Source organism: Silene latifolia, chromosome 4, assembly GCF_048544455.1.
Source record: "Silene latifolia isolate original U9 population chromosome 4, ASM4854445v1, whole genome shotgun sequence".
Taxonomy (NCBI): Eukaryota; Viridiplantae; Streptophyta; class Magnoliopsida; order Caryophyllales; family Caryophyllaceae; genus Silene; species Silene latifolia.
The window spans coordinates 53,901,819-53,926,169 of NC_133529.1; the positions used below are offsets into that span (position 1 = coordinate 53,901,819).

A 24,351-nucleotide genomic window follows, 5' to 3' on the forward strand; every position below is an offset into this window, starting at 1 on the left:
TGGTTGTTTGTAGTCTGTTGAAGAGAAAATGTCGATTCGGATGAAGAGAACGTCCAAAAAGGAGCCATATGTTGGATAAGATGTCGGGGAAGAGCCGCACGAAGCCCGAGCCCACAAATAACGAACTTATAACGAATTTTAATGAATCTCGGCTGGAAACTCGCTGAGGAAGAGGCGCAGCAAAAACTGCAACCCTTAGAAGAGGCGCAGCAAATGTTGCGTCTTCTCCCGAGCTCACCCCTGTCTAGGTAAATCTCGACTTATGCCGTGTTTGTTTTTATTTCAAAAACACAAACCTATTTTGTTTTCTTTACAAAACCCAACCAAATGCCAACCAAATTCCGTCAAAACTTGATCAAAACTTGCCATAAATCATGACTAATCGAGGTATGTGTCTTGTACTTGCTTTATTTTGTATTTGAGCTTTGATTTGGGTCGAAAAATTAGGGTTTATATACCCATTTCGTAAAAAAATTTGGGGCTTTCGTCCCAAATGAATTTGTCTCATGAAATTGATATTAGAAATGAGTAATTGATCATGTTAGGAATATAACCATGTATCTCTTTCAAATTTTCTTCAAGTATTAAAGATTTGAGCCCAAAATGAGACAGTTTCTTGCTAAACCGCAAAACCCTTCGAAAATGGCTCTATGCTAGTCCATTTTTTATGAAGCTTGATGTTTTGGAACCCTTGAGTAATGGGTAAACTTGTTGTTATGGCAGATTTTCAATTTGTGACAGCTTCTCCGGGACACTTTTGTATGGCATAATTGTTATTGTAGCGAAATGCTGCCGAATTTTCGACTCAAACCCGCAACTAGGCTTAAATTTAGACTTGTCTTGACTTAACCTACCACATATGTGGTCGGGCTTGGAAAATCCGACCAAAGATGGCTAGAAAGGCCGTTTTTAAATGCTTGAAACGCTTGAAAATGCTTGAAAATGTGTTTAACATCGCTTTGTTTACTTCGATTTTGTAGAGGATATTCCTTCTATGTCGGGGAGAGGCCCCATAGACACTGACTTTGACCCTTCTACCGCACAGGAGATGGAGGAGGATATAGAGGAGGAGGTCCCGCAGAGGGCCAATGTAGGACAAGGCGGCCGTCAGCTCGCAGGAGTGCCTGAGTGGGCCGAGAAATGGGATGGTAGACATCTCATTTGGGCGGCGGAGAGCCACCTATCGTATAGGACGGCAAGGAGCATGGTAATCCTTCAGCTTGTCATTCCCTTATTCATTTATTTCTTACACGTTTTGTAATACCCCGTATTTTAATGATAAGTTATGAGAATAGTTTATGTAATTTAATAATTAATTAAAGGCATTTCTAATAATGAATTACAAATAAGACGATAATTAAATAATAAAATAAGTAAAACAAGTCGGGAATTGGGCTTAGCTAATAATTGAGTATTGGACCATGTGACATTAAGTAATTGGACTGAAATTTAGTATAATAAGGTTAGAGTATAATCGGGATTTGCATCGGAAAATAATTATAATATAATATGGAAATGTAGTAATTATATTATTACTAATAATAATTTATGACAATAATAAATTAGTAAAGATAAAATAAGGGAATCCTACCTATGATATATGTAATAATAATAATATAATTGTGATAATAATAATATAATGATAATTATAATAATAGTAATTCCTATATTAATTGGAATAGGTAAATTAAGATAGTTTCCTAATCGACCTCGCTTTCTCTATAATCTTACACTATAAATACCACCTTAAATCTGAGAAATAATTCATAAATTAAAAGAAGGAGCTTTTGGAGACGGAATTAGCAAGCGGTAATTAATAAGTAACAATTTCTAATCTTGTTTTATTTTCTTACACAGCTGAATGTCAGACGATCTTAAGACACTTAGAAACTGACCCAAACCTTGACGGAATGAGACCAAACCTTGGGAGGTGGTTCGTGGGGTTGCAAGGGTTCGAATGGGTGTGGTAGTGGTGTCTAGGAAGACCTAGGGTGGCGATGGCAGGTGGCTAAAGGTGGCTGGTCAGGGGGTGTTGCGGGATTGGGTCGTGGGTGATTGTAGTGGGTAATTGAACTCTCTAATGGCCGAGTCTTGACCTGGGCATGGTAGGGTTGTGATGGGGGGGAGGCAGTCGACCACAATGGAGGTGTTTTCGTGGCGTCAGGTGGCGGCTGGTGTTGGTGGTGGCCGGAATTCCGTGAAAACAGGGGAGAGCAGGGGATTTGTCGCGGTTGTTTTAAGACGAGCGTCGTGGTTGTGTTTCTCACCTCGAGTGAGGATGGGAGGTACCATTAGAACCGTATTAGACCAAGGGTGGCAATGGTGGTGGCCGTTGGATGTGGGAGTGGCTGTAGTGGTCGTGGTAGGGAGTTTTATACACGATGGATGGTGGTGGTTGGTTGTTATTGGCGAGTGGAGAAGGGGGTTAGGGCATGCGTTTATGGGCTGCCGGGAGTGTTTTGATGGGTGGTTATGGGATGGTTGGATGGGCCGTGGTGTAGGGAGGTGGTAGGCTGATTGGGTGGTGGTCGTGGTGGTCAGTGGTGTCGGTTTTGGGTGTGTTTATAGGGGTGTGTGTACACGGTTTCTAAACCATGTATTGGGGGTTTTTGTGTGTTTGTTTTGTGACGGGTTTTAAGTGGGTAATTCGGGTGAGTCGGGTTCGTAATTGAATCGGGTTTTTAATTATCATAAACCTTTAATAATTATAATAATAATTAATTTGAATAACTAAATAAAAGGAATAAATAAATGAATAAATAAGTAAAGTTAGTAATTATAATTGTTGTAATTTTTATTGTTATATAGGTGACGGAAATTGTGAAGAGTTTAAAATCGGATTTGTTCGCTTTAATTATTGGATTGCGTAATTGGAGTGCTTGCTTGCCAGGTAGGAATTTCCTACTCAACTCGGGTTTTTATTATTAAGTGAATGGATGTTTAAATGTGACGGTTGATGAGAATAAGATTAACAATTGTGATTTATTATTGGAATAGAGTAATTGTGTATGTTAAATTGTTGGTTGAGCAGTAAGACGGGATTGTCATTGAGTATTGGATTGTTGGAGAGTTGATTATTTAGTTGAGCATAACACGGAGGGTGTTACTGCCAGTTGTGCATAACGAGCAATCGTTACTGCCAGATGAGCATAGTAAGTAATTACTACTGCCAGTGATAGTTGTGCATAGTAAGTAATTACTACTGCCAGTTGAGCATGGTATGAAAATACCACTGCCAGTTGAGTTGAGCATAGCACGGTGTTAAGGGAGTTGTGCTACTGCCAGAGACGTAAGTGAATTGTACTGATGAAGTGATGAGAATTTGAAGGATGTTTATTTTGGTTGGATTATTATTATTGTTGTTTAGTTTTATTCCTACTCAACCATTGGTTGACGTGTTTGCTTCTGTGTCAAAATAAAATTGATGCCTGCTTTAATTGATGGCATCCTGTGGTGAACCATTTAATATTTCCGGTTAAATGGGGAGCAGATTTAAATAGCAGGTTTTGAGTTAGCTGGATATGGGAGCTTGGGCGTGTGAGCTTTCGGACCTGCAGGAGTCTAGATCACAAATGTAGTTATATCACTTTATTTATTTCCGCTGCGAGTTGTAATTATTTTATTTTAAGTTTTAGTTAGTTAAATTGTAATAAACATGAATTCACTAAAGTTTTAATTTAAAGTACTTTGGTTTGTTGTACTTTGTTATACACTACCTCGGGAAACCGAGATGGTAACAGTCCTATTTATTTGGGAATGTCTAGCTAAAGGCTCCTAAATAAATGGGGGTGTTACACGTTTTATGCTAAAGAAAGCTTTCTTTTGAATTGACGCAGGAGGCTAGGAATATGAGGTCCTTCTCTGGTTATACAATGATCATAGACGCCTTCGGGAAGCTGTCGGAGGATGAAGTAAAACTCTCTAGACTCGAGTTTTGATTAAAAAGGACTCGATTTGGACAGTGAAAGGAACTGTTTAATTGTGACAAAAATGACTAAAAACTAAACAGGAACTCCGAGGACTGCAATCGAACAGTCGACAGAACTGTTTATAACCACGGTTTTCTGAACTCTACAATCGAATAGAGGAAAAGACGTGATTGGGATATGACTTAATCCAAGCACTAAGCCACTAGACTAAGCCTAAGGATAATTTCAAGCACTAAGCAAAGAAATTACCCAAACCTCAAGCACTAAGCAAAGAGGACTATTCAAGCACTAAGCAAAGAATAGGTTTTGATGAAGAAAATACTTGGTTTCATACTCATTCTTTAATTCACTCAATCTGATTTGTTATAAGGCAAAAGAGCTCCTTTTATAGAGGCTCACAAATCATCTAGGTCATTCATCTAACATTAGATCCTAAGGCCATAAATTAAAGAGAAACAACTAAATCCTAGTCATCCATCTAAGACTTAATCTAAAGGCTACAAATTAAAGAGGAACAAAACAAAAGCCAAGCAATCCTCACTATCCATCTAACCTAGCATCTAAGGGTCCAAAAGACCCTAGAAAACCGGTACAAGAGGTGGACCAAGGCCTTACACAAAACTCTTACACAAATTGAAAAACAAATGCTAAAAACAAGGAAAGTAAACTAGTAAGACAATGAGGATTTAAACATAGAGGAAGACCCTTTTGGAAGCTTCATGGTCCGGCCACCCAAGCATAAAGGAGCTAGATCATGTAAGAAAAACTCAAGGGATGGTCTTGGCCAAATTGGGAAGCTTTGAAAGCGACCTTTGTCCTTGTGTTGCAAACCGTGCAAATAAGGGGCCACCGGTTTTGTTCTTGTTTCTTCCCTTGATTTGTTCCTTTCCAAGACAAAACATCCTAGCCAAAAATACTCTAAACTTTCCATGGAAGATTTCTAGGCCATAAAATGCCTCATATTCTTAGACGAATTTCAGATTGGACCCTATTTCGACCAAAGGACCAAAACCGGGTCCATGGGGGTTTATTGTGGACTATTTTTGCTTCAGAGGAGGAGAAGGCTATCATCGAGCGGGGAGACTTTGGTGCTTTGGAACGAGGCTGGAGGGAGATCAAGGAGAGGAAGATTCGGGCTAACCTCAGCCTGATTTGAGCCTTTTTTGATCGATTCTGGGACACGGCCTCGACTTTCCATATGCCTTTTGTAGAGATCGGGGTCACCTTGGAAGACTACGGGATTATCTCAGGTCTGCCGTGTGGAGAGGAGCCATTGGTGCAGCCGTTGGCGGCCATGAGAGTAGACTTGGCCGAGGGGATGAGTCTGGTTGGCTAGAACCTGGCTAAGGGTGTGGCCCAGGTTTCTGGTTTGGTGCCGAGTACCTACATCAGAGACTATTTGGGTGGTAAGGTTCCGGCGAGAGTGAAGATGGATGGACACATTGGGCCTCCACCACCTTGTACTGCTGAGCAGCGGGCCCGTTTGTGGTTGTGGTTGTGGTGGTTCTTATCTTCGATTTACTTCGGAGACAAGGGGGAGAGGCTATCGACAAATCTTCTTCCATCTCTTTCTGAATTGAGTAGCCTAGGTCGCTGGGACTGGGTTACCCCTAGTTTTACGGTCCTCTCGCGCTATATGAGGGCCATGGTCCATCCGGAGCTGATGGAGAAGGGGACTTCTCCTGCCACTGTCGGTCCTGGATTCCTCTTGGAGGTATGAACCTTTCTTGAAAATATGAAAGATCATTTTTTTAGAAAACGATTTGTAATAATTATTATTTTGCCTGCAGGCGTGGGTGTACTCTTACTTCCCTGGCTTTGTGCCCACGAGGGCGGAGGACGTACCGAGAGCGTACCCTGTCGTGAGGGACTGGGTAGTGTGTCGTGAGAAGAGCCAGCGGTCTTCTTATGATGTTTGTCGGGGGGCATGAATGCCCTGAAGTTAGACAGCGTAAGTGTCTTTGATCTTCATTTTATTTTTCCTTTATTTAGAGATGATCATAGGAATGACCCCTCGTTTTCTTGCTTTAGTAGGTGTCCAGGCCCTGGGAGAGCTACTCTGGGGCTCCAGCCTTTGTCGCTAAGGTTCTCCATCCCCGGAGTTCGAGTAGGTTCCTGTTGACGACGCCCAAGGGGCCTGTGTGGTACTTGGGTGAGCGTTTGACTCGGCAGTGCTCTCGTCACACTTTTACGGTTCCCATCGACCCTCCACGGACGATGTTTAAGGAGCCTTCAGAGGCTGAGATGGCAGCTTGTTGGAGTATGTGTCCTCGACAATACTGTGATCACATGTTTAAATCTCATAATAAGAATACGTAAGAGATGATTCAATTATATAGTCAACTGATCAACATTAATCGGTAATGATTGGCTAACTAGAGTTTGACATTACTGTCGTTTGACGGTGGTGATCAGTTGATCCCTTAAGGTCACACCTATAGGACGATTCCCAAACAGAAAAGTTAAAAAATCGTATATTGATACGGATTAATTAAATGCTTAAATTGAACAAATTTATTTAAAAGTGAGAATTATATATCTTATTGTAATGTGATTAAATAAGATTCAATTTAGTAATTAATTTGTTATATTACTAAAATTAATTAATGTTTATGAAACACTAGAGATAAGAGTAATTAGTTAGTTATAATTACAAGATGTTGTAGATTATATTAACTAGACTTAATGTAACCCATTTTATATACATGTAATTCACTACTACAAAATAAGCCCAAGAAACCGGTTAAAAAAGGCCTTAGAAACCGATTTATAACCGTTCTCTAGCTCATAGGTGTCTTAGCCTAAGAGACCGGTTATTTAAACCGGTTTCTTTGCTTATGTCAAAGAGACCTGTTTTGTGCAGAAACCGATTTCTTTGAAAACAGATAAGAGACCAGTTATTGGCCAAAACCAGTTTCATTGCTTGTTATCTTTAAAACCAGTGATTGAATAAAACGGGTTTCTCTGATCCTATCTTTGAAATCAGGTGTGGGCGAAAACTGGTTTCTTAGGTTTTATTTAAAACAAAAAAAATTACAACTAAAAAATGTCAAGACCTACATAATTTTATTCAAAAATTACAATTAATAAAACATTACAATTGTCAAACTACATTATCACCATCAACTTCCTAAATCAACCAATCTAAAAGTTATATTCGGATTCGTATAAACTAAACCATAATTACAAAAAGGAATAAATTTATCGAAAAAATAACTCTCCAAGTTAACCTTCTCGTTGAAATCATCTAATACCCAAACTCGAAGTGAAATCAGTGGCCTCCCCTTGCACAAAGGGAAAAAAACAAACAGCAAAAAATATCTGGAAAATGGAGAGAGAGAAAGGGGATCTAAAACCCCTAAATTGATCTATCCTGATTAGCAAAGTCCAACTAATTTAAGTCGAATACTTCAATCACAACAACTATGCTATATTTCTCTTTAAATAACAACAACAAAATCATACAACATCAATCGCACTCAACTAATTAAGCACAAATTTGCCCATAAACCCTAACTAATTGCCTGAACCCAATATGATTCAGGTAGTGCTGGTCTGACGATACCTCAGCCATAATGAGATAATACTCCTAGGCAACGACAAAATCAATCCCCATTGTAGGAGAGAAAAAGGAAATTTCGGAATCCAATAGCAAAGGAATTACTTCCTACTCTTTGGCAAAAAATTATAACTGTAATAACTAGTTTCAGGTTCAACGAATTGCAAATATTATTATATATAAAGTTTTAAGTCATAATAATGTACTCTCTTTACATACATTGTCATAGAAATTCCAAGCCACGATCCTATAGTTGATAGAAGAAAGAAGGAAATCGACATTTTTAATGATAACCATATCAAGGACTGGACAACATACTCTTAACAAAATATACTTGATAAGAACAAGAGTATGCATACCTATTTGTCGGTAGTTTGAAAGATGAATGTACCCAAAATCTGATCCTGATGCAAGCAATCACAACACCAATTAAAATGCTCCTTGTACAATGTAGCTATAAGTAGAACACTTGAATGTGAAAGTAAAACACATCATTAATTAAGGAGTATACATGTGACAGTAAGACTTGGATGCCAAATAATTTGGTCAACTTAACAGCTCTTTCAGACCCACGAACGAACTCAACCTGCTCCAACAACAACAATAAAAACGTAATCGATGCCTCAAGGGCTCCCACAAATAGCGAAGGAAGGAGTTAGACAAAACATTACGAAGCCTTACCTTAGCATGTAATACTACAAGAACACTCTGTGCTTTTCCATTTTGTTCTTTATCATTAACATATCATCAATATACTACATTCGGACGCAACTAAACAGAAAAATTTCTAGTTTTTCAATGAAAATAGAATTTTAAGACTTGATACATGACATCTAAGCATAGGATCTAAGGTGAAAAAGCAACTCAAATTGAGGTACATGTATTATGTATGCTACTCTTTGACTCCAAGCATTTTGTTCAAGCTGCTACATCAATATACCTACAAGATTATTTAAGGTCCTGCCTTTAGACTGTGAAGAATTGTCTTTAGATTGTAAGGAACTCGTCAACCTTGTTTATGTAGAACTCATAAACCGCAAAGGAATTCCAAAACCTATTAATCTATTATACTGGCAAGCTCGTCTGTGTGACCTTCTGTAGCACCACAATCCAGGCTCACAAAGTCTGCTTTGAATATTCAAAAATTAGTCACACACCAATACTAAAAATAGTAGCTTTATTCTCAACAGCAACTATTGTTTATTTGCAAATTCTTATTTGCGACGGGTACTATTCGTTTCAAATAAGAGACGGGCCAAATGTGACCATTTTATGAGAAAATGTGACCATTTTTTCATAGGTAACATTTTATGAACAGTTTATGAGTGGTTACATTTTATCAAAAAGTGGTCACATCTGGCCGTCTCTTATTTGTGACCGTCACAAGGGAGACTTATTGTTATTTATTTGATCAAACTAGGGATTACAAGAGCTATATTATTGTAAAAAAAAAATAGAGCACTCTACATATGAAAGTGAACCAACAACTTAATCAAAGCTAAAAGCTATTTATCTACACTACATTGAAAGCATGTTTACTTCATTTCTATAGCTTTGATGCCTTCAGGCGACTAAAATGAACAGACTTGATTGAGTACATCAGTTACATGCCTAAGTATAGTGAATCAAGCGGACTAAGTTGAGCATCATTCACAATCGATAGTTCTTGAACTTCAGCAAAAAACCACAGCATACTTTGCAAATAACACTATCATTTATCACTAATTCATATTCATATAAGCATATAAGCATAATTAGAGTAGATAATTACATATAAACGGAATTGAATCTAAAACCCCTAAATTACTCGACCCCTAATAAGCAAATCTAATTAATTTAATCTAACACTTCAAACTATCATTAAATAACAATAGTGAAAGCATACAGCATCCGAATTAGGCATAAATCGAAATCCCTATAAACCCTACCTAATTAAAATGAAATTGGTGAAAAACTATGAATACCTATTATCAAAGAGGAACCGTCTTACAGGAGATGCAACCGATATGAAGCCGCAGTAAAGGTAGCTTGGGCGTGCGTATGGCGACCTTGTGCAAGTGCGTAATCAACAACCGTAAATGTCGCCTTGTGAGAGTGTGGTTTATTGGTGGCATCTGGGCTAGATTGGGTGGTCGGCGAATAAGCGAGATTTGGTGGTGGCAGGGTAAGACGATGGGCTGAGATGCGATAATGCGAGTGGTGCGGCGGCGTCGCCATTTTCGATATGTGAGGAGGTTTATTTGGTAAACCGTTTTTAATTTGATGATGAAGTTCGACAAATCTTATCTTTATTAATTCAGAAGACAATGTTGAAGGAGAATGCGCCACATCATTTGTACAATTTTTTTTTTAAAATTCAGGTTATGGTGGCCCGTTGGTGTGCAAAGAATTTATTTCTTCAAATCGTCTGTCAATACAACCATGCGACAATTTCTGTCTTAAAAAATAAATTATGAAATAATTACATACAATCAGAATAAATAAAATTAATTGCATATAATCGGAATGAATTACAAATCGTAAAAAATGAAATAAATTACATATAATTGGAATGAATTACATAATTAATAATAAAATTACATAATTAATAATAAAATTACATAATTACGAGAATAATTACATTTAATTACGGGAATGAATTACATATAATCGGAATATATTACATAAATTAATGAAATTAATTATTACAAACAATGCGAATAAATTAAATAACTTAAATAATTTTTAAAACTAGATAGTACGATATTGTTGAGCGCTTAGTGAGAGATCTATGTGCCGAATATGGTGAAACTCTTACTGATGTTAAATCCATCTGTAACTGGAAATGAACATTCACCCGGTAATTGTTATTTTAACGCATCCTATTTACGTGGAGAAGGTTCATTTCCAGTTAGATCACTAATCTACATTAAACATGTAGATCACTGATATAAAACTATTAGATAATTACAATAGAAATATAAAAATAAAATATTCATAAAAAAAACATTCATACCGTCTTAACTTGGATCTAAAACTAGTATTATATCATAAAAGAGAAGAAATCAGATATGAAGTCAACACATGTCTTAACTTGGATCTAAGAAACCGGTTCATGAAATTAAACGGTTTCTTAAGATAAGAAACTGATCTGAAAATTTATCTGGTTTCTTATTAGTGGTGTCTTTGATGTTTTTTGTAGTAGTGATTGTGAATTACTTGTTAATTTGTTAAATGTAATTTATTTAATATATAATGATATTTAATTGGTTAAATATGCATTTATATTAATAATGACATGTTACATGTCACATGTCACAACATATTACATATGACAAATGACAAAGATAAAATGGATGTCCATTTTACTAGAGTGGACCGAATTTTTGGGATAGTTAGTGGGTGATTATTTTATTTTAGGCTTAAAGGAATATCATGATGACTCTTATGCATGCTTATACCTAGACCTACTCTAATTCTTTCTTGTGAAGACAAAAAGGGCATTGAGAAGTAAAAATTGGTCTTCCCTATCCCTTCAAAACCGGTGCCCTATTAAGATGAGAAGAGTTGTTCTCATTTTTTATACTTACTCTTATTTTTCATATGTTTAATGAAAATCTCTCTTCCTCTCTCTAATACTTAACATAAATTGGTTATGCACAACATTTGTTCTAGATCTAATAAAATCTCAAAAATTACTATAGTAGTAATGAAAATATCACATTAGATCTAATTTTTTAAGGTTCTAGTAAACATTATCTAGTTAATAATTTACTAGAGTTTTGGGATGAATCTTGGGTGCAACAAGAGAAGACTTTCTAATTTGAAAGTTTGAGTTCATGGAGGATCATCCTAATGTTCTAAGCTCATTGTATGTAAGAAATATGATTTTCTCCCTATTTTGTTATGCATGTAACTAGATCCATATGAGTATAAAAATGAATAATCTCATAAAATGTATTAGAAGAGTCTAATTAGGGTATATGAACCTAACACAGCTGACCTGGCTGACGCGAGTGGTGACGCCCTCCTTCTCCCTGGTGAGGAGTACGCTGAGTTTGTTCACCGGAGGCTAGCGTGCTGGCCGATCGTGGTAAGCATATCTACCGTTTACTTTTCTTTGATACATCTGATATATGATGAATGATTAACGAATAATGATACACTTGAGTTTTGTAGGAGATCGAGGTGGCGGGCGTCGAGCCCCCAGCTTTTGCAGAGACGTTGGAGTACATTGACTCAGCGGTCATGACGGTGATCTCAGAGATGCAGTCTTTCAGCGAGGCAGTGACTGGCGCTGGCTTGGATGAGTGGCAGCACGTTGTGAGGAGGGTAAGCCCCCAGTTTTGGCTATCTTTAGTATTTTATGCCTTATTACATAGGAATGCATTTGCTTGAACCTTCTCTGTATTTTAATGAAGGTGGCACCATCCAGACATGTAGAGTTATGGAGGATGGCCAACCGGCTGCAAGATACAGCCATTGAGGCCCTTACAGATGGCTTGGGCGGCATGTATGAACTTTTTGTACCCGTCTTTATTTTTATTACCTCCAATTTTGTGACGTGAAGTATCACCCCATTTTTCTGTGTAGAAGGAGCGTGACCTGGCGTAGTCCCAGGAAGAGACGGCCCGTTTGCTGAGAGAGCTCGAGGCCAGAGATGCTGAGATCGCTGCCCTTGAGGTGACAGTGGCTGAGCTAAGAGGTCGTCAGGACTAGTTTGTGCTGACTTATGTTTGTACGTTTGTACCTTTTGGATGTCATTTTGGGCAGGAGCCCGTATTTTGATGTACATTTTTGCATTTTGGTTGTATATATGACGGCCTGCGTGCCTTTGCTGCTGGGTGTTTGTTGTATCTGCATGTTAGTTTTGAAAACAGGGTTTGCCATGTGACGATTTGCGTCGTCATGCTGCCGAAATTCACGTAGGAAATCACAAGCAAAACATATAGCAAAAAGAATCAAGATGGCCTAAATTAGCGTGAAAAAAAAAGGTTCCCGAAAATGGACAAAATGACGCAACCGGACGGTAGGGAGGGCTACCCCCTAAAAAAAAGAATTTAAAAGAAACGTCTAAGTGCGTCATAAACATTTTTGAAAAGAGGGAGTGAAATGATTCCCCGAAAAAAAAAAAAATAAGAACGAGTAAGTGTGCGTATTTGGCGAAAATATCGATTTTTCCTCGAAAAGCGATCCTGTAAAAGATTAGGAAACATAAATTTGGTAATTAATCGAAATTAACGAATTAACTGTAACACCCCCGTACTCCAAGTGCCTTACCAGGACCACTCAGGTATGAAGACATTACCATCTCGGTTACCCGAGGCAATGATAATCAAACAACAATGAAGAAACAACGTTTATTATAAATGATTAACGAATAGTTACAATCCTCAAAACCAAACCAAAAGTACGATACATGTTCTCAAACTGACTGTTCTAACTGAAATGTAAATAAACTAAAAGCTACAGCGGAAGACTCCTATCATCATGTCGTGGCATCCCAAATGCCTATCCCAAGACTCATCTCAATACCGCTCAATATCTGCTCACCATCCCCGAATGGATCACCGCAGGTTTACAAAACAACACCGGGGTCAGTACTAATCACACAATCAATATGTATAGCAATAATAAAATAAACAGACAGCTTAACTGTCACACACACGCACAACCAATTCCAATCATCTCGATCGATCGTCCCCTGGACCGACCCCGCCAAATGGGGGACCGCAGCCGTACCCACCAAATCCCCGCTCCACATAGTGAGCGATAAACCCTGTCCATTAATGTGCACATCCCTTCGGTGGCGGGTTCCACTGTATAGGCGAAACTAGGGCGTGAAGTCACTCCCGCAAGTGACCCCACTCAGCCGAGGCCACGCCTCGCGAACCATCAACAACGATCACAACCACAATCACAATACAATTATTATAGCAAACAACCAAATACAATACATCAACCAATAACCCATTATGGGACTAATACTGAGTAGGAAATCCTACCTGGTATGCACACAATCAGACGGTCTCTATTGCTGAGTCAAAAAGCCTCTTCTATGAACCCTCCTCCTATCATACAACACATAGAGACTACCACATCACATACTACACATAAAACCCCCAATCTCTAAATTAGGGTTTAACCAAATCAAAGGAAATACAACAAAAAGGGTACACAGGTCTTACCCTCGACGCAAGGAACTCAACGGTACGAACAACGACAAGAACTGACCGTCTGAACTCCGGGAATTGCTAAGAATGCGATTAAGAAGATGAACTTGTTTGCTTTCTCTCTTAAACAGGAACTTAGGTTTTGTAAAAGTGATTTAGAATAATGACGACGAAGCTTAAATACCTTAATCGCATAATTAACAAAACCCGAGAAAACCTCAGTAAAAACCGGCTACTTGATCGAGTACCCAAGGTACTCGATCGAGTACCCCCTTACTCGATCGAGTGCCTGACTACTCGATCGAGTACCCAACAGGTCAGAAACTATTTTATTTCGCAACTTACCCTTACTCGACAGAGTAAGGCCTACTCGATAGAGTACCCCAAGACTTATAAATACGGAGTATTACAGTCTTCCCTCCTTAAAATGAATTTCGTCCCCGAAGTTAAAACCACTACTAAACAAAGGTACTCCCACAACATTCCCGACTCGAAAGCCAAACAAAATTCAACATAAAACATGATACTAACCCAACTCATCCCGACAAACATACCGACACAACATATAAAAGGGGTATAAAACTCTTAAAAACTGTCCGCGATCATCTCCTACCCCCCTAAAAGAAACAAGGTTACGTCCCCGTAACCATACATACCTGATCAAAAAGGAAAGGGTAACGCTCTTTCATAGCTTCCTCTGGCTCCCATGTAGCTTCCTCGGTCTCGTGGTTAGACCAAAGGATCTTAAGCAAAACTGTCTCACCACTCCTAGTCTTTCTAACCTTTCGGTCTAGAATCGCCGGCACCTCAAGGTATGATAAAGACTCATCTAGCTCTAAGCTCTCTGCCTCTAACACATGTGACGGGTCACTCACATACTTCCGCATGTTGCGATACATGAAACACATTATGCACTCTCTCTAATGCAGCTGGTAAAGCCAGACGATAAGCAACTTCCCCAACTCGCTCTAAGATCTCGTAAGGCCCTATAAACTTCTGACTTAGCTTGCCTTTCTTCCCAAATCTCATAACCCCACGCATAGGAGACACTTTCAAAAGAACCTTGTCCCCAACTTGAAACTCTATGTCCCGACGATGTAGATCTGCATAACTCTTTTGTCGATCTTGAGCTGCTCTCATCCGTTCCCGATCATCTTAACTGTTCCACCATCTCATGCACCATCTCTCGGTCCTAAAACCATTTGCCTCAAGACTATCGTCCCAAAGATTGGACTCCTACATCTCCTCCCATACAAAGCCTCAAACGGTGCCATACCAATATCTGGTGTGATAGCCGTTATTGTAAGAAAATTCTATCAAGTCCAACCTCGGCTCCCGGCTACCACCAAAATCCATCACACAAGCTCGCAACATATCCTCAAGAGTCTTGATTGTTCTCTCGATCCGCCGTCCGTCGCGGGATGAAATCTGTCCTCATCTTCAAAGTTGTTCCCAACGATTCCTGCAACTCCTTCCAAAACCTCGATATAAACCTCGCATCTCTGTCAGACACTATGTCCTTAGGGACTCCATGTAACTTAAGCACGTTCTTTCGATAGGCCATAGCCAATTGTGCCTTAGTCCATGTATCTTTCATTGGAACAAAGTGAGCTGACTTGGTCAGACGATCCACTATCACCCAAATCATGTTGTTACCTTGTTGACTCTTCGGCAAACCCACAATGAAATCCATGGAAATGGATTCCCACTTCCACTCAGGCACCTCTAAAGACTGAATCTTACCTTGTGGTCGTCGCTGTTCCCCTTTAACTCTCTGGCATGTCAAACAACGGACACAAACTCATTTGTCTCTTTCTTCATCCAGGCCACCAAAACGTTTTCTTCAAATCCTTGTATAACTTGTCTCCACCTGGATGCACTGAATATGGTGTGCAATGTGCCTCTGTCATGATAGTCTTTTTCAACTCCTCGTCATTAGGAACACACCACCTACCATCAAACCTCAAACTACCATCTCTATGAATAGAAAACCGGACACTTTGTCCCTTTCTCTACTCGACTCTCCACTCCACTATCTTAGGATCCAAAGCCACGCTTACCTCGAATATCATCATAAAACTCAAGATGTCTTGTCATATCACCCATGGCATCTCCTTTCGCATCATATGTATCCCAAAACTCGCTACCTCATCCTCACCTCATCAAGGATAGAGGCGTACAGAGAATGTACACTCTTCCTACTCAAAGCATCGCAACAACATTGGCCTTCCCTTCATGGTAGATGATCTCCATGTCATAATCGCCAATCAGCTCCATCCACCTCCTCTGTCTCATGTTCAACTCCTTCTGCGTGAAGATGTACTTGAGACTCTTGTGATCAGAAAATACCTTAAAGATTGCTCCATAAAGGTAATGTCTCCAAATCTTGAGAGCAAACACCACTGCACCCAACTCCAGATCATGAGTAGGGTAGTTCTCCTCATAAGGCTTCAATTGCCTAGAAGCATAGGCAATCACTTTACCATTCTCCATCAACACACATCCCAACCCATTCTTCGAGGCATCAGTATAAACCTCAAAGTTCTCGGTCCCTTCAGTAATGCTAAGACAGAGCCGTGGTCAAACGCTCCTTTAATGTTTGGAACGCCGTCTCACAACTCTCATCCCAACGAAACCTGTTCTCTTTCCTCATCAACGCTGTCATAGGTCTAGCTATCTTGGAGAAATCTTTCACGAACCGTCTCGTAGTATCCGGCTAAACCCAAGAAACTTCTAACCTCAACAACATTCTTTGGTGCTTCCCACTTTGTCACTGCCTCAATCTTCGCCGGATCCACTGCTACCCCATCTTTAGAGATTACATGCCCCAGAAAAGCAACTTTCTCTAACCAGAACTCACACTTGGACGACTTAGCAAACAACTCATGATCTCTCAAAGTCCGCAACACGATCCTCGGATGCTCCTCATGCTCCTCCTTAGTCTTAGAGTAGACTAAGATGTCATCGATAAATACCACTACAAACTGGTCCAAAACTGCCTCAAGATTCTGTTCATTAAATCCATAAACACCGCCGGTGCATTAGACAACCCAAACGGCATCACCACATACTCATAATGGCCATACCTCGACGTGAAAGCTGTCTTTGGTATGTCCACCTCCCTAATCTTCACCTGATGGTACCCCGACCTCAAATCAATCTTAGAAAAGACTGTTGCACCACTCAACTGATCAAACAGGTCATCTATCCTTGGCAAAGGATACTTGTTCTTTATCGTCACACGGTTCAGCTCCCTGTAATCTATGCATAGCCTCAAACTCCCATCTTTCTTCTTCACGAAAAGAACCGGTGCTCCCCACGGCGATACACTTGGTCTAATGTATCCCTTCTCTATCGATCATCCAAGCGCTTCCTAAGCTCCTCCATCTCCTTAGGACCCATACGGTACGGTGCCTTAGAGATTGGCCCCGTCCCTGGCTTCAACTCAACGGTGAAATCTATCTCCCTCTTCGGTGGCAACCCCGGAATCTCCTCTGGAAAAACATCTGCAAACTCCCCCACCACTGGTATCTCATCAACTGTCGGACTCTCTATCCGGTCATCTCTCACATGGCACAAGATCAAAGGACATCCCTTCCTCAGATAAGACTTCAAGGTGACAGCTGCAATCAACTTAACTTTGGGTTTGACTAGAAACCCACGATAAGACACACTAACACCCTTAGGACCTCTTAAAGACACTTTCTTTTGATGACAGTCTATCTTAGCTTTATACTTTCCTAACCAATCCATCCCGACTATCATCTCAAAACCGTTAAAAGGAAACTCTAGCAAGTCTACAGGGAAATCAACTTGCCCAACTATCAAAGATACATCTCTGAACAATCTCCCACACGATACAGACTCACCCGAAGGTATGAAAACTTGCTCACTAACAGACTCATATACTCTCAAACCCAACTGTTTAACATGACTCGAAGACACAAACGACTGAGAAGCCCCCGAATCAAACAAAACAAAGGTAGGAATACCATTAACAAGGAATGTACCGGTGATAACGTGCGCATCTTCCTCAGCCGCTTTCTTCTCCATCATGAATAACTTGCCACTGGTCTTCTGCCCACCTCCCTGGACAGTACTGGCTGAGGTGGTCGGCTTAGCACCCGACCCTTGATTGTTGTTGTTGTTCGCTGGTGGTTTCTGATAAGAATTACCGCCGTTGCGGTTGCCTCCACTCTGGTAACTCTGACTTCCCCGGTTTGGCCATGATCCAGCCGGTCTGTTGCTCGCGAAGCTCTGCGCAGGTCTCTGGAAAGATCCCGGTGCACTTGTGCACTCATGTCTCTTGTGGCCTACACCACCACAGCTATAGCAGGTCACTCCCCAACTATTACTCACACTTCCACGGCCACGTCCCAAGAAAGCCCAAGATCGAACCGGACCGGAAGAAAATCCCTTAGGCGATTGTGGTTGCCTTTCTTGTGATTCGATTGGCCACCACCCTCGCTCTCGAACTTCCTCTTCTCACCACCTAACCTCTCCGAGCCATCTCCACCAACCTCTCGGCTCTCCCGGCCCTCTCATAAGCTTCCTTAACATCGTAAGGACTCCCACGGAGTAACTTATCCATAATCTTGGGGTCAACCCCCTCTCAAACCTCAACTCCAGGTTCTCCTCACTCAAACCCATATCTCAAAGCATACCTAGACTTCTCATTGAATTGCTCGTAGTACTCGGCCCGAGACATCTCGGCGGTCATCTTAAAACTGTCAAACTCTTCTCTCAACTTACTCCTCACATGCTCCGGTACAAACTCCTTCCTCACATGACCCCTACGAAACTCCTCCCAAGGTATAGCAGGTAAGCCTTGGTTTGTATATATTTCCTTAGCACTCACCTTCACTGAATCCCACCACTTGCCAGCTGCCTCCCTCAGATAGAACGCAGCCTGTTCCACTCTCATCTCATCAGGACAGTGAACCAAAGCTAATATGTTCTCCATCTCTCTCAGCCAACTATCAAGAATGTTAGGCTCCCCAACTCCCTTGTACTCTTTCGGGTTAAACCTCGCTATATAGAGGCTGATTTTTGAGTGATCAACCTCCTTCTCCTTATCCTTATTCTTATCCTCATTCACTTTCTTTAGGGTCTCAGTGTAACACTACGGATTTTCCTTGGTGACTACTCGACCGAGTAGAGCCTACTCGGCCGAGTAATGCTCTGGTTGTGTGTTATTTTGGTTCTGCCGAGGAATACTCGGCCGAGTATAGTGAATACTCGACCGAGTATTGGACACTCGGCCAAGTATGCACTTACTCGACCGAGTGTCCGGTTTGGCGGAGTGTTATTTCGACAGTTTGATTAGGGAATGTTTAGGGTATTTTATACAACTGCGTCAGTTTCTAATATCATTTCAAAAGCTTTATCATTTCTACGTTACCCTAATCACACCCAAATCATTCCCTAATCCTTCTCTTAAGAATTTCGTAGCGTCATTGTGTGGATAATCGTCGTGGTTCTTGCGTATAAGTTCTCGTTGCACTGTTGGTAAGTTCTATCTTCGTGATTATTTGTACTTTTGTGAGTTACTGTACATTTATATGAGAAGAAGATTTTGGGAATTGTACAAAGTGTAATCGTGTTGCATGATCGTTGTATAGGAGAAGACTTCGTAGAGGAGCCTTTTTTATTGTTCGTGTTGCATCTTTTGTTGATTGTTAAGGTAGGGTTTCCTACTCGTTCTTGTGCTTTACATGACATGTGTTGTAATTATCGTTGTCTGTTGATCATCGTAGTATGGAGGTCTTTGTGACAGTGTTGGTGTGAGGGGATTGAGATGACTGTGATGTCATGTGATTGTGATTGTGGTGGAGTCACTTGCGGGAGTGGCTTCACACCCTAGTTCGCCCTCCGTGGAACCCGCCACGGGAGGGGATGTGCACATTAAGGGACAGGGATCGTTGTCGCTCGTTGAGGAGCTGGACTAGGTGGGATCGGTGCGGTCACCCATCGGCGGCGAGGATTACCATTGCGATGGGTAATCTGGCAGGGCTACACACTTTGATGTGTAGTCGGTTACTATGTGAGCTTGGATGTTTGGGAATTGGTGATGATCAGACGATTATTGCATTTGTTTGTCTTATTTGTTGAGTAATACTGACCTCGTTGTTATTTGTGGAATCTGCGGTGATCCATTCGGGGATGGTGAGCAGGCTTGACAGGTATTGCTAGTGAGAGCTTGGGGATTATCTTGGGAGATTTGTCACCACGAGTCATAGCATCACCGTCTAAGTCTTAGTGGATTTTCCTTTAATGTTAAGACTTTAAAGTTGTATTTTGTTGAACAGTAATTGGTTTTGGATATTGTAAACTTTACATTTCACAGTACTTTTATAATAGTGCTCAATTACGACGCTTTTGGTATGTACTAACCTCGGGCAACCGAGATGGTAACACACTTTCATGGTAGGGTGGTCCTGGTAAGGCACCTTGGTATGAGGGGGTGTTACAAAGTGGTATCAGAGCCGAAGATTCCGGCACCTAAACAAATGAATTTAATGAACCTAGGGAGTCTAAATAAAATGAACCCGGGGAGAGTTGTTTGGAGCTACCGCAAAGACTCGGGAGACGTCCCGGAGTCGCACATTGGCCCTTACTGACTCGAGCCGGTAACATGGGGGAGTGTGATGAGAACTAGGCTTTGTATGTGCACGTATGTGAAGATGCATGTTGGTAAAAGTCGATAGTTGCAAATATGTGTGTTGAAGTTCTTAATTGTTGTGATGGGAGGAGTGGTAGATGAAACGGGTTGTGATTTCAATGTTGGATTTAGCATTTGTGCAAATTGGATGCTGATATGGTTACAATATGGTATTAAAGTTTTAATATTTGCATTGCATGCTGACGTGATTATAACCTGGTTTTAAGTCCTTACGTATTTGCTGCGGGAATAGTGAGCATGATAGGGGAATCATAATCTGTAAACCTGTTTATAGCGTAACTCGGCCGAGCAGGGCAGGTACTCGACCGAGTATGGAGTACTCGGCCGAGTAGCCAAGAACTCGACCGAGTGAGTGTTGTTTGATGGAAAGTAGCAGTCGCTACTGTTTGTGATAACTCGACCGAGTATGAATGTATACTCGACCGAGTAGTGTTCACTCGGCCGAGTGTTGTTACACTCGACCGAGTGTTGTTTTTGTGTTTTGACGTTTGCCTCTGGAGTCGATACTCGACCGAGTATCTGGGAGGATACTCGACCGAGTTAGCTTTACTCGACCGAGTATGATGTATACTCGGCCGGGTGTTCTTATGGCGGAAGAGTATTAAATTTTGAGCATGTGTTTACGTCTCTTTCATTCTTATCAGCTCAAAATGCCGCCCAAAAGAACTCCCGCGCAGATCCAAGCTTCAGAGATGACTCTTGATGAGGTTGCTCGCATGATTGAGCAACAAGAGGCTCTCCTTGAAGCTCTCAAAAATGTGGGAAAAGGGAACGAGAAGACGATGGATGCAACCCAGCTTAGCATCAACATTGCTCGTTTCCATCCTCCCACATATGACGGGGTAGGTGAACCAAAGCTGCTCGAGAAGTGGCACCGTGAGATTGAAGCTCTCATGGAAATGGTTAAGTGCCCCGAGGACATGATTGTTGAGCAGGTAGTGTACTACCTAAGAGGAGAAGCGGCGGTTTGGTGGCGAGAATGTCAAGGATGATGCCGAGCTTACTACCAGGCGGAAGGGGCTATTACGTGGTGGGTTGAAGAGTGCTATGAGAGAGCGATTTGTCCGGAGCATATCCGACACAAGATGAGATCCGACTTTGATTCTTTCACCATGACCGAGGAGATGACAGTCATCGATTACTATCATCGATTTTTGGAGCTATCTCGTTATGTGGAGGATATGCAGCTCGGGCAAAGAGGTTTGGCTCTCCGTTTTGAGAGGGGTTTGTCAGCTAAGATCGTGAGTCGTATGCTTCATTTGGGGTTGCAACCGACCTCAAAGAAGTGTATCCGAGAGCGGGTCAAGCGAGAGAATGGTGGATCTCTCAAAGGAGATCGAGGAGAGGATCACTTCTGACGAGAAAAGAGGAAGGCCGATAGTGGAAACAACAATCACCAACCAACAAGAAAGGGAATTTCAACCATGCTAAGGCTTTTTCTAGTGGAGTGGTTTCTCGGAGGTTCTCGTGGCGGGGAAAGAATGGAGGTCGGGCGTAAGTGACAACACCAACCTTACGTGCTTCAATTTGTGGTGGGATAGGCCACAAAGGCGGGAATGCACGAGCTACAAGCCCGCAATGGTTCAGAGCTCGATCGGGAAATTTTTCTCGGGGGCCGACTCGAGTTTTGCTAGCAACCGACCGGGAGGTTCATGGGGCAACAGAGGTGGACGGGGGTAACCAGAGCGGTTACAACCGCGGTGGTGATGGATCTTATCGGCGCCGAATAACAACGGCGTCACCCAGGATTCGGCGGCTAAGCCAAGTACCTCCAATGCGTCGATTCGGGGTGGAGGGGAAAAAAACAATGTGGAAAACTCTTCATGATGGACAAGCGGGAAGCACAAGATGATGCTCATGTAGTTCCGGTACCTTTCTTGTTAATAATGTACCGTCCTTTGTTTTGTTTGATTGGGGCTACACATTCTTTTGTGTCTAAAAGTCATCTTTGTGTCTATAGGTTTGGGAAAGTTTGAGGTTGTAAAAGATGATGTGTTCATACCTTCTGGGAGTCGTGTCGTGTCTCAAGTTATATAAGGGTATATCTATGGTGATTGGAGGGGTAGATTTACCAAGAGAGACTGTTAGAGTTTCCAAAGGATGGGTTTGAGGTGATTGTCGGGATGGATTGGCTAGGTAAGTATGATGCCAGGATAGATTGTAGACAAAAGAGAGTGTCTTTAAAGGGTCCCAAGGGTGTTAGGGTGTCCTATAGAGGGTTTGTGGTAAAGCCTAAGTGTAGGTTTATAGCAGTTATGACCTTAAAGTCATGTTTAAGGAAGAAGTGTCCCTTAATTCTTTGTCATGTGAGAGATCACCGAGTAGAGCCGCCGACGCCTTCCGAGATTTCGTGGTGAAAGAATTGAAGATGTCTTTCCCGAGGAGATACCGAGTTTGCCTCCCAAGAGGGATGTCGATTTCAGCGTGGAGCTTAAGCCGAGAACGGGTCCTATATCTAAAGCACCTTATCGTATGGCACCTAAAGAGTTGGCTGAGTTGAAGAAGCAGATACATGAGTTGTTAGGCAAGGGTTATATCAGGCCTAGTGTGTCACCGTGGGGAGCTCCAGTTCTTTTTGTAAAGAAGAAAGATGGGAGTATGAGACTGTGCATTGATTACAGAGAGCTCAATCGGGTCACAGTGAAGAATAAGTATCCGTTGCCGAGGATTGATGATTTGTTCGATCGCCTAAGTGGAGCCGGTATGTTCTCTAAGATTGATGCGAGGTCGGGGTATCATCAGCTGAGGATAGCAGATGAGGATATTCCTAAAACAGCATTCCGATCTCGTTATGGTCACTACGAGTACGTGGTGATGCCTTTTGGGTTGACCAATGCGCCAGCAGCTTTTATGGATTTGATGAACCGGATCTTCACACCGTTTTTGGATAGGTTTGTGGTTGTTTTCATCGACGATATCTTAGTTTATTTTAAGACTAAGGAAGAGCATGAAGAGCACTTGAGGATAGTTCTGCAGACTTTGAGAGAAAATCAGCTCTATGCCAAGTTATCCAAGTGTGAGTTCTGGTTAGAGGAAGTGGCTTTTCTGGGCCATGTAATATCTAAGAAGGGGGTATCTGTGGACCCTAGTAAGATTGAGGCCGTTACCAAGTGGGAATCGCCGAAGAATGTTGCTGAGATTCGGAGTTTCTTAGGCCTTGCCGGCTACTACAGGAGATTTGTGAAAGATTTCTCTACCATAGCGCGGCCTATGACATCCTTGATGAGGAAGGAAGTTAGATTCGTTTGGGATGAGAGTTGTGAAATGGCGTTTCAGACCTTAAAGGAACGCTTGACCACAGCTCCTATCCTAGCCTTGCCAGAGGGTTGTGAGAACTTTGAGGTCTATACCGACGCTTCGAAGAACGGTCTTGGTTGTGTCTTGATGCAGGAAGGGAGAGTGATAGCCTATGCTTCGAGGCAGCTGAAGCAATATGAGGAGAACTACCCTACTCATGATCCGGGGGTGCGATTGTGTTCGCTCTTAAGATTTGGAGGCACTACCTTTATGGCGCAACTTTTAAGGTGTTCTCTGATCATAAGAGTTTAAAGTATATCTACACTCAGAAGGAGCTTAACATGCGACAGAGACGGTGGATGGAGCTGATTGGAGATTATGATATGGAGATCATCTATCACGAGGGTAAAGCTAATGTTGTTGCAGATGCATTGAGCAGGAAGAGCGTTCATTCGCTATGTACAGCTATGTCCTTGCTGAAGTTGAGAGATGAGATGTCTAGTTTGGGGATCTTTATGATTCGAGAGAGGGATACCATCGGGGATTTGACGATCGAGCCAGAATTGTATGAAAACATCAAAAGTAAGCAAGAGCTTGATCCTAAGATCCAGGAGTGGAAGTCTAAGGTAGAGAGTGGAGCAGCTTCCAGGTTCTCTATACATCCAGATGGGAGTATTCGTTTTGATGGGAGATGGTGTGTTCCGACGATGCGAGTTACGGAGAATGATCTTGTCGAGGCTCATTGCACTCCTTATTCAGTTCACCGGGTGGTGACAAGCTTTATAGAGACCT

The 24,351-nt window shown here is 41.5% G+C and overlaps 1 long non-coding RNA gene across 1 annotated transcript; it reads right to left on the bottom strand.

Moving 5' to 3' along the window:
• Positions 1-6,918: 6,918 nt before the first annotated feature.
• LOC141653495 (uncharacterized) lies at positions 6,919-9,756 on the bottom strand. The gene is made up of 3 exons (XR_012547426.1): positions 9,453-9,756; positions 8,000-8,074; positions 6,919-7,892 (listed from the first exon to the last, which is right to left on the bottom strand). It is a non-coding gene; the product is annotated as an uncharacterized LOC141653495 (long non-coding RNA).
• Between the last annotated feature and the right edge of the window lie 14,595 nt (positions 9,757-24,351).